Here is a 10,288-nt window from a genome sequence, read left to right on the forward strand (position 1 = left end):
GTCTCTTGGCTTTTCACCAGACAGACAGGAGGGAACAACTGTCCAGGACAGCATAGCAGAGCTTCTCTCCTAGCCCAGTCCCCACCCAGCAGGCTCCGCCCACGTCGGCGACCCCTTCCGTCGCGTCCCCGTGGCCTCCTGCTGGCATTCGGTGTATACATTTTGGAACCCCGCTTCCCCCAGCGCTGGAGGTTTTCCTGGCAGTGGACGCGCTCCCCGAAGTGCATCGGGTGGGTTTCGGCAGGATGCCTATTGGCCGCATCTGTCCCGGCACTGCCACTGGGGACAACTCCCGAGTGCAGAAAACGCCACCCCTCCCCCACCCCAATCCATCACAACTGTCTTCCCACTCCCGGGCTTGGGCACCTCCCGCCAGTGGCCACCGTCTCCAGAGCAACCAGGAGGGGTGGGGTCGGGGCGAGTCTGCCGGGGGCGGGGTGAGTGTGCGCCTGTGTGCCAGGGCGGCGCTGGGCGTGGCCGGCACGGCGGGCCGGGGCGCCTGCGCTTTGGTCCCGGCTTTGCCGCCGTCAGAGAGCGGTCTACGGCGGCGCGGGAGGCCTAGCGCTTGCCCCTCCCCCTCCCGCACCCCCACCCCGGGAGCCGTCTGGCCGCCCCGAAAGGAGGGGGTCAGGGGGAGGCAGCGGACGGAGCGAGAGGGGGCTTAGATCCCACAGGGCTGTTGGATGCGGCTCTCCCGCTGGCAGGTGTCGGCACTTTTGCTTCCCTCCGCGGTGAGGACCACGTTGTCCTCCCTCTCAGCTGACCTGGGCCGGTCCAACGAACCTGAGCGCAGGCGGTGCACCTGCGCTGGGGCTCAGGTCCCAGCCGGCACGGGGCCTGTCCAGAGACATGCAGAAGCCTGTCTCCTGAGCATGCACGCACCCAGTGCCAGGCTCAGCCGCAGCCAAAGTGACAGAAGAAGAGGCATGTGTAGGGAGGCCCCCCTGCAAGCGACTCCCCCCCCACACACACACACCCCGTGCAAGAGCACGGATTCCCAAGTAGAGCCCACTGGCAGGCCACTGAGGCCCGGAGCCACCTGCCATCAGCAGCGCAGTCCTGGGTGTCCCCGCAGCCCTCAGGAGCACCAGGGCCTGGGGCTCGATCGACCAGGCAGCTGCGCCTCGGCGAGAAGGCCTCTCTGCTTTGGTTTGGAAATCTGGACAGTATCCCTGCGGCATCGCCCGCTATGGCAGCTTGGAACGGCAATCAATAGGAAAATCACCTGGTGGCGTGGCGTGGCGTGCTGTGGCAGAGGGAAATGTGCTGAAGATGATGGGTTCTCCCTTTTTTTCCCCCACAAACGGATGGGTACGACTCGAGTCACTGCCCAGACCACCCATACGTCCGCTTTGGACGGTCACGATGGCCGCTTAGAATATACCCGGTCCATGGAACACCTGGACCTGTAAGCCCACTTGACCGCAGCGCCTGCCTCAAGTGAGCAGAAATGATTTCCACGCAAGTGTCTCACCACCCAATAGGTAAGCAGTTTCGTTTTGCGTCCCGCGGCCCCAGAGCCGAGAGAAACGCTCGTTGGTTGGTACGGTCCCAAAAAGGAGGGCGAGAGGAGAAAGGGCAGGCTCCTTGCTCAGAGTCGTCGGGGTGCTCTGGGGCCCCTCTCGTCCCAGAAAAGAAACGCAGAGAAAGAGAGGTCATTGACAAGGGAGAGGGAAGACTCTGGGCCTGTCCTCTCCGGGAGACAGGCCTCTGCAGGCCTGGCCGGGAGCCCAGGCCGGAGCCCGCAGGCCACCGGTGGGAAAGGCCGGGGTTCCCCTGACATAAGCTGGAGGTGACGGCGATGGGAGACAGCATGTCTGTGACCATTGCCGTGGGAGAGAGCTGCAGGGCAACGCCGGCCGGCCCTAGCTAGGCCCCCGCTTGAGGAGGCCTCGGGGACTTTGGTTGGCCAGGAAACCCCCGTCTTCAGACGGGTCTGGCAGCCTGGCCCAACCCAGACCCTTGGCCTGGGCCAGGTGAGCTATGGCATGGAGAGGGGGCTCTCCCAGCAGCCCCAGATCTGGCCCAGGGGTCCCTTCCCCCACAGCCCCTTCTGCAAGGGGCCGTGCCCCTCCCCCTGCCTTAGAACTCAGCCCTCTGCCCCCCAGCAAGTGTCAGGAAGGAACTCTTCCTATCCAACAGTGGCCCCTAGCGGTGGAAGCTTTGCCTCTGACTTTGGGCACCGGAGCCGCTCTCTTGTTCCTGGAGCTTCTTCTGTCTCTTGGCTTTTCACCAGACAGACAGGAGGGAACAACTGTCCAGGACAGCATAGCAGAGCTTCTCTCCTAGCCCAGTCCCCACCCAGCAGGCTCCGCCCACGTCGGCGACCCCTTCCGTCGCGTCCCCGTGGCCTCCTGCTGGCATTCGGTGTATACATTTTGGAACCCCGCTTCCCCCAGCGCTGGAGGTTTTCCTGGCAGTGGACGCGCTCCCCGAAGTGCATCGGGTGGGTTTCGGCAGGATGCCTATTGGCCGCATCTGTCCCGGCACTGCCACTGGGGACAACTCCCGAGTGCAGAAAACGCCACCCCTCCCCCACCCCAATCCATCACAACTGTCTTCCCACTCCCGGGCTTGGGCACCTCCCGCCAGTGGCCACCGTCTCCAGAGCAACCAGGAGGGGTGGGGTCGGGGCGAGTCTGCCGGGGGCGGGGTGAGTGTGCGCCTGCGCGCCAGGGCGGCGCTGGGCGTGGCCGGCACGGCGGGCCGGGGCGCCTGCGCTTTGGTCCCGGCTTTGCCGCCGTCAGAGAGCGGTCTACGGCGGCGCGGGAGGCCTAGCGCTTGCCCCTCCCCCTCCCGCACCCCCACCCCGGGAGCCGTCTGGCCGCCCCGAAAGGAGGGGGTCAGGGGGAGGCAGCGGACGGAGCGAGAGGGGGCTTAGATCCCACAGGGCTGTTGGATGCGGCTCTCCCGCTGGCAGGTGTCGGCACTTTTGCTTCCCTCCGCGGTGAGGACCACGTTGTCCTCCCTCTCAGCTGACCTGGGCCGGTCCAACGAACCTGAGCGCAGGCGGTGCACCTGCGCTGGGGCTCAGGTCCCAGCCGGCACGGGGCCTGTCCAGAGACATGCAGAAGCCTGTCTCCTGAGCATGCACGCACCCAGTGCCAGGCTCAGCCGCAGCCAAAGTGACAGAAGAAGAGGCATGTGTAGGGAGGCCCCCCTGCAAGCGACTCCCCCCACACACACACACACCCCGTGCAAGAGCACGGATTCCCAAGTAGAGCCCACTGGCAGGCCACTGAGGCCCGGAGCCACCTGCCATCAGCAGCGCAGTCCTGGGTGTCCCCGCAGCCCTCAGGAGCACCAGGGCCTGGGGCTCGATCGACCAGGCAGCTGCGCCTCGGCGAGAAGGCCTCTCTGCTTTGGTTTGGAAATCTGGACAGTATCCCTGCGGCATCGCCCGCTATGGCAGCTTGGAACGGCAATCAATAGGAAAATCACCTGGTGGCGTGGCGTGGCGTGCTGTGGCAGAGGGAAATGTGCTGAAGATGATGGGTTCTCCCTTTTTTTCCCCCACAAACGGATGGGTACGACTCGAGTCACTGCCCAGACCACCCATACGTCCGCTTTGGACGGTCACGATGGCCGCTTAGAATATACCCGGTCCATGGAACACCTGGACCTGTAAGCCCACTTGACCGCAGCGCCTGCCTCAAGTGAGCAGAAATGATTTCCACGCAAGTGTCTCACCACCCAATAGGTAAGCAGTTTCGTTTTGCGTCCCGCGGCCCCAGAGCCGAGAGAAACGCTCGTTGGTTGGTACGGTCCCAAAAAGGAGGGCGAGAGGAGAAAGGGCAGGCTCCTTGCTCAGAGTCGTCGGGGTGCTCTGGGGCCCCTCTCGTCCCAGAAAAGAAACGCAGAGAAAGAGAGGTCATTGACAAGGGAGAGGGAAGACTCTGGGCCTGTCCTCTCCGGGAGACAGGCCTCTGCAGGCCTGGCCGGGAGCCCAGGCCGGAGCCCGCAGGCCACCGGTGGGAAAGGCCGGGGTTCCCCTGACATAAGCTGGAGGTGACGGCGATGGGAGACAGCATGTCTGTGACCATTGCCGTGGGAGAGAGCTGCAGGGCAACGCCGGCCGGCCCTAGCTAGGCCCCCGCTTGAGGAGGCCTCGGGGACTTTGGTTGGCCAGGAAACCCCCGTCTTCAGACGGGTCTGGCAGCCTGGCCCAACCCAGACCCTTGGCCTGGGCCAGGTGAGCCATGGCATGGAGAGGGGGCTCTCCCAGCAGCCCCAGATCTGGCCCAGGGGTCCCTTCCCCCACAGCCCCTTCTGCAAGGGGCCGTGCCCCTCCCCCTGCCTTAGAACTCAGCCCTCTGCCCCCCAGCAAGTGTCAGGAAGGAACTCTTCCTATCCAACAGTGGCCCCTAGCGGTGGAAGCTTTGCCTCTGACTTTGGGCACCGGAGCCGCTCTCTTGTTCCTGGAGCTTCTTCTGTCTCTTGGCTTTTCACCAGACAGACAGGAGGGAACAACTGTCCAGGACAGCATAGCAGAGCTTCTCTCCTAGCCCAGTCCCCACCCAGCAGGCTCCGCCCACGTCGGCGACCCCTTCCGTCGCGTCCCCGTGGCCTCCTGCTGGCATTCGGTGTATACATTTTGGAACCCCGCTTCCCCCAGCGCTGGAGGTTTTCCTGGCAGTGGACGCGCTCCCCGAAGTGCATCGGGTGGGTTTCGGCAGGATGCCTATTGGCCGCATCTGTCCCGGCACTGCCACTGGGGACAACTCCCGAGTGCAGAAAACGCCACCCCTCCCCCACCCCAATCCATCACAACTGTCTTCCCACTCCCGGGCTTGGGCACCTCCCGCCAGTGGCCACCGTCTCCAGAGCAACCAGGAGGGGTGGGGTCGGGGCGAGTCTGCCGGGGGCGGGGTGAGTGTGCGCCTGCGCGCCAGGGCGGCGCTGGGCGTGGCCGGCACGGCGGGCCGGGGCGCCTGCGCTTTGGTCCCGGCTTTGCCGCCGTCAGAGAGCGGTCTACGGCGGCGCGGGAGGCCTAGCGCTTGCCCCTCCCCCTCCCGCACCCCCACCCCGGGAGCCGTCTGGCCGCCCCGAAAGGAGGGGGTCAGGGGGAGGCAGCGGACGGAGCGAGAGGGGGCTTAGATCCCACAGGGCTGTTGGATGCGGCTCTCCCGCTGGCAGGTGTCGGCACTTTTGCTTCCCTCCGCGGTGAGGACCACGTTGTCCTCCCTCTCAGCTGACCTGGGCCGGTCCAACGAACCTGAGCGCAGGCGGTGCACCTGCGCTGGGGCTCAGGTCCCAGCCGGCACGGGGCCTGTCCAGAGACATGCAGAAGCCTGTCTCCTGAGCATGCACGCACCCAGTGCCAGGCTCAGCCGCAGCCAAAGTGACAGAAGAAGAGGCATGTGTAGGGAGGCCCCCCTGCAAGCGACTCCCCCCCCACACACACACACCCCGTGCAAGAGCACGGATTCCCAAGTAGAGCCCACTGGCAGGCCACTGAGGCCCGGAGCCACCTGCCATCAGCAGCGCAGTCCTGGGTGTCCCCGCAGCCCTCAGGAGCACCAGGGCCTGGGGCTCGATCGACCAGGCAGCTGCGCCTCGGCGAGAAGGCCTCTCTGCTTTGGTTTGGAAATCTGGACAGTATCCCTGCGGCATCGCCCGCTATGGCAGCTTGGAACGGCAATCAATAGGAAAATCACCTGGTGGCGTGGCGTGGCGTGCTGTGGCAGAGGGAAATGTGCTGAAGATGATGGGTTCTCCCTTTTTTTCCCCCACAAACGGATGGGTACGACTCGAGTCACTGCCCAGACCACCCATACGTCCGCTTTGGACGGTCACGATGGCCGCTTAGAATATACCCGGTCCATGGAACACCTGGACCTGTAAGCCCACTTGACCGCAGCGCCTGCCTCAAGTGAGCAGAAATGATTTCCACGCAAGTGTCTCACCACCCAATAGGTAAGCAGTTTCGTTTTGCGTCCCGCGGCCCCAGAGCCGAGAGAAACGCTCGTTGGTTGGTACGGTCCCAAAAAGGAGGGCGAGAGGAGAAAGGGCAGGCTCCTTGCTCAGAGTCGTCGGGGTGCTCTGGGGCCCCTCTCGTCCCAGAAAAGAAACGCAGAGAAAGAGAGGTCATTGACAAGGGAGAGGGAAGACTCTGGGCCTGTCCTCTCCGGGAGACAGGCCTCTGCAGGCCTGGCCGGGAGCCCAGGCCGGAGCCCGCAGGCCACCGGTGGGAAAGGCCGGGGTTCCCCTGACATAAGCTGGAGGTGACGGCGATGGGAGACAGCATGTCTGTGACCATTGCCGTGGGAGAGAGCTGCAGGGCAACGCCGGCCGGCCCTAGCTAGGCCCCCGCTTGAGGAGGCCTCGGGGACTTTGGTTGGCCAGGAAACCCCCGTCTTCAGACGGGTCTGGCAGCCTGGCCCAACCCAGACCCTTGGCCTGGGCCAGGTGAGCTATGGCATGGAGAGGGGGCTCTCCCAGCAGCCCCAGATCTGGCCCAGGGGTCCCTTCCCCCACAGCCCCTTCTGCAAGGGGCCGTGCCCCTCCCCCTGCCTTAGAACTCAGCCCTCTGCCCCCCAGCAAGTGTCAGGAAGGAACTCTTCCTATCCAACAGTGGCCCCTAGCGGTGGAAGCTTTGCCTCTGACTTTGGGCACCGGAGCCGCTCTCTTGTTCCTGGAGCTTCTTCTGTCTCTTGGCTTTTCACCAGACAGACAGGAGGGAACAACTGTCCAGGACAGCATAGCAGAGCTTCTCTCCTAGCCCAGTCCCCACCCAGCAGGCTCCGCCCACGTCGGCGACCCCTTCCGTCGCGTCCCCGTGGCCTCCTGCTGGCATTCGGTGTATACATTTTGGAACCCCGCTTCCCCCAGCGCTGGAGGTTTTCCTGGCAGTGGACGCGCTCCCCGAAGTGCATCGGGTGGGTTTCGGCAGGATGCCTATTGGCCGCATCTGTCCCGGCACTGCCACTGGGGACAACTCCCGAGTGCAGAAAACGCCACCCCTCCCCCACCCCAATCCATCACAACTGTCTTCCCACTCCCGGGCTTGGGCACCTCCCGCCAGTGGCCACCGTCTCCAGAGCAACCAGGAGGGGTGGGGTCGGGGCGAGTCTGCCGGGGGCGGGGTGAGTGTGCGCCTGCGCGCCAGGGCGGCGCTGGGCGTGGCCGGCACGGCGGGCCGGGGCGCCTGCGCTTTGGTCCCGGCTTTGCCGCCGTCAGAGAGCGGTCTACGGCGGCGCGGGAGGCCTAGCGCTTGCCCCTCCCCCTCCCGCACCCCCACCCCGGGAGCCGTCTGGCCGCCCCGAAAGGAGGGGGTCAGGGGGAGGCAGCGGACGGAGCGAGAGGGGGCTTAGATCCCACAGGGCTGTTGGATGCGGCTCTCCCGCTGGCAGGTGTCGGCACTTTTGCTTCCCTCCGCGGTGAGGACCACGTTGTCCTCCCTCTCAGCTGACCTGGGCCGGTCCAACGAACCTGAGCGCAGGCGGTGCACCTGCGCTGGGGCTCAGGTCCCAGCCGGCACGGGGCCTGTCCAGAGACATGCAGAAGCCTGTCTCCTGAGCATGCACGCACCCAGTGCCAGGCTCAGCCGCAGCCAAAGTGACAGAAGAAGAGGCATGTGTAGGGAGGCCCCCCTGCAAGCGACTCCCCCCCCCCACACACACACCCCGTGCAAGAGCACGGATTCCCAAGTAGAGCCCACTGGCAGGCCACTGAGGCCCGGAGCCACCTGCCATCAGCAGCGCAGTCCTGGGTGTCCCCGCAGCCCTCAGGAGCACCAGGGCCTGGGGCTCGATCGACCAGGCAGCTGCGCCTCGGCGAGAAGGCCTCTCTGCTTTGGTTTGGAAATCTGGACAGTATCCCTGCGGCATCGCCCGCTATGGCAGCTTGGAACGGCAATCAATAGGAAAATCACCTGGTGGCGTGGCGTGGCGTGCTGTGGCAGAGGGAAATGTGCTGAAGATGATGGGTTCTCCCTTTTTTTCCCCCACAAACGGATGGGTACGACTCGAGTCACTGCCCAGACCACCCATACGTCCGCTTTGGACGGTCACGATGGCCGCTTAGAATATACCCGGTCCATGGAACACCTGGACCTGTAAGCCCACTTGACCGCAGCGCCTGCCTCAAGTGAGCAGAAATGATTTCCACGCAAGTGTCTCACCACCCAATAGGTAAGCAGTTTCGTTTTGCGTCCCGCGGCCCCAGAGCCGAGAGAAACGCTCGTTGGTTGGTACGGTCCCAAAAAGGAGGGCGAGAGGAGAAAGGGCAGGCTCCTTGCTCAGAGTCGTCGGGGTGCTCTGGGGCCCCTCTCGTCCCAGAAAAGAAACGCAGAGAAAGAGAGGTCATTGACAAGGGAGAGGGAAGACTCTGGGCCTGTCCTCTCCGGGAGACAGGCCTCTGCAGGCCTGGCCGGGAGCCCAGGCCGGAGCCCGCAGGCCACCGGTGGGAAAGGCCGGGGTTCCCCTGACATAAGCTGGAGGTGACGGCGATGGGAGACAGCATGTCTGTGACCATTGCCGTGGGAGAGAGCTGCAGGGCAACGCCGGCCGGCCCTAGCTAGGCCCCCGCTTGAGGAGGCCTCGGGGACTTTGGTTGGCCAGGAAACCCCCGTCTTCAGACGGGTCTGGCAGCCTGGCCCAACCCAGACCCTTGGCCTGGGCCAGGTGAGCTATGGCATGGAGAGGGGGCTCTCCCAGCAGCCCCAGATCTGGCCCAGGGGTCCCTTCCCCCACAGCCCCTTCTGCAAGGGGCCGTGCCCCTCCCCCTGCCTTAGAACTCAGCCCTCTGCCCCCCAGCAAGTGTCAGGAAGGAACTCTTCCTATCCAACAGTGGCCCCTAGCGGTGGAAGCTTTGCCTCTGACTTTGGGCACCGGAGCCGCTCTCTTGTTCCTGGAGCTTCTTCTGTCTCTTGGCTTTTCACCAGACAGACAGGAGGGAACAACTGTCCAGGACAGCATAGCAGAGCTTCTCTCCTAGCCCAGTCCCCACCCAGCAGGCTCCGCCCACGTCGGCGACCCCTTCCGTCGCGTCCCCGTGGCCTCCTGCTGGCATTCGGTGTATACATTTTGGAACCCCGCTTCCCCCAGCGCTGGAGGTTTTCCTGGCAGTGGACGCGCTCCCCGAAGTGCATCGGGTGGGTTTCGGCAGGATGCCTATTGGCCGCATCTGTCCCGGCACTGCCACTGGGGACAACTCCCGAGTGCAGAAAACGCCACCCCTCCCCCACCCCAATCCATCACAACTGTCTTCCCACTCCCGGGCTTGGGCACCTCCCGCCAGTGGCCACCGTCTCCAGAGCAACCAGGAGGGGTGGGGTCGGGGCGAGTCTGCCGGGGGCGGGGTGAGTGTGCGCCTGCGCGCCAGGGCGGCGCTGGGCGTGGCCGGCACGGCGGGCCGGGGCGCCTGCGCTTTGGTCCCGGCTTTGCCGCCGTCAGAGTGCGGTCTACGGCGGCGCGGGAGGCCTAGCGCTTGCCCCTCCCCCTCCCGCACCCCCACCCCGGGAGCCGTCTGGCCGCCCCGAAAGGAGGGGGTCAGGGGGAGGCAGCGGACGGAGCGAGAGGGGGCTTAGATCCCACAGGGCTGTTGGATGCGGCTCTCCCGCTGGCAGGTGTCGGCACTTTTGCTTCCCTCCGCGGTGAGGACCACGTTGTCCTCCCTCTCAGCTGACCTGGGCCGGTCCAACGAACCTGAGCGCAGGCGGTGCACCTGCGCTGGGGCTCAGGTCCCAGCCGGCACGGGGCCTGTCCAGAGACATGCAGAAGCCTGTCTCCTGAGCATGCACGCACCCAGTGCCAGGCTCAGCCGCAGCCAAAGTGACAGAAGAAGAGGCATGTGTAGGGAGGCCCCCCTGCAAGCGACTCCCCCCACACACACACACACCCCGTGCAAGAGCACGGATTCCCAAGTAGAGCCCACTGGCAGGCCACTGAGGCCCGGAGCCACCTGCCATCAGCAGCGCAGTCCTGGGTGTCCCCGCAGCCCTCAGGAGCACCAGGGCCTGGGGCTCGATCGACCAGGCAGCTGCGCCTCGGCGAGAAGGCCTCTCTGCTTTGGTTTGGAAATCTGGACAGTATCCCTGCGGCATCGCCCGCTATGGCAGCTTGGAACGGCAATCAATAGGAAAATCACCTGGTGGCGTGGCGTGGCGTGCTGTGGCAGAGGGAAATGTGCTGAAGATGATGGGTTCTCCCTTTTTTTCCCCCACAAACGGATGGGTACGACTCGAGTCACTGCCCAGACCACCCATACGTCCGCTTTGGACGGTCACGATGGCCGCTTAGAATATACCCGGTCCATGGAACACCTGGACCTGTAAGCCCACTTGACC

This window comes from Dasypus novemcinctus, chromosome 11 (assembly GCF_030445035.2).
Source record: "Dasypus novemcinctus isolate mDasNov1 chromosome 11, mDasNov1.1.hap2, whole genome shotgun sequence".
Lineage (NCBI taxonomy): Eukaryota > Metazoa > Chordata > Mammalia > Cingulata > Dasypodidae > Dasypus > Dasypus novemcinctus.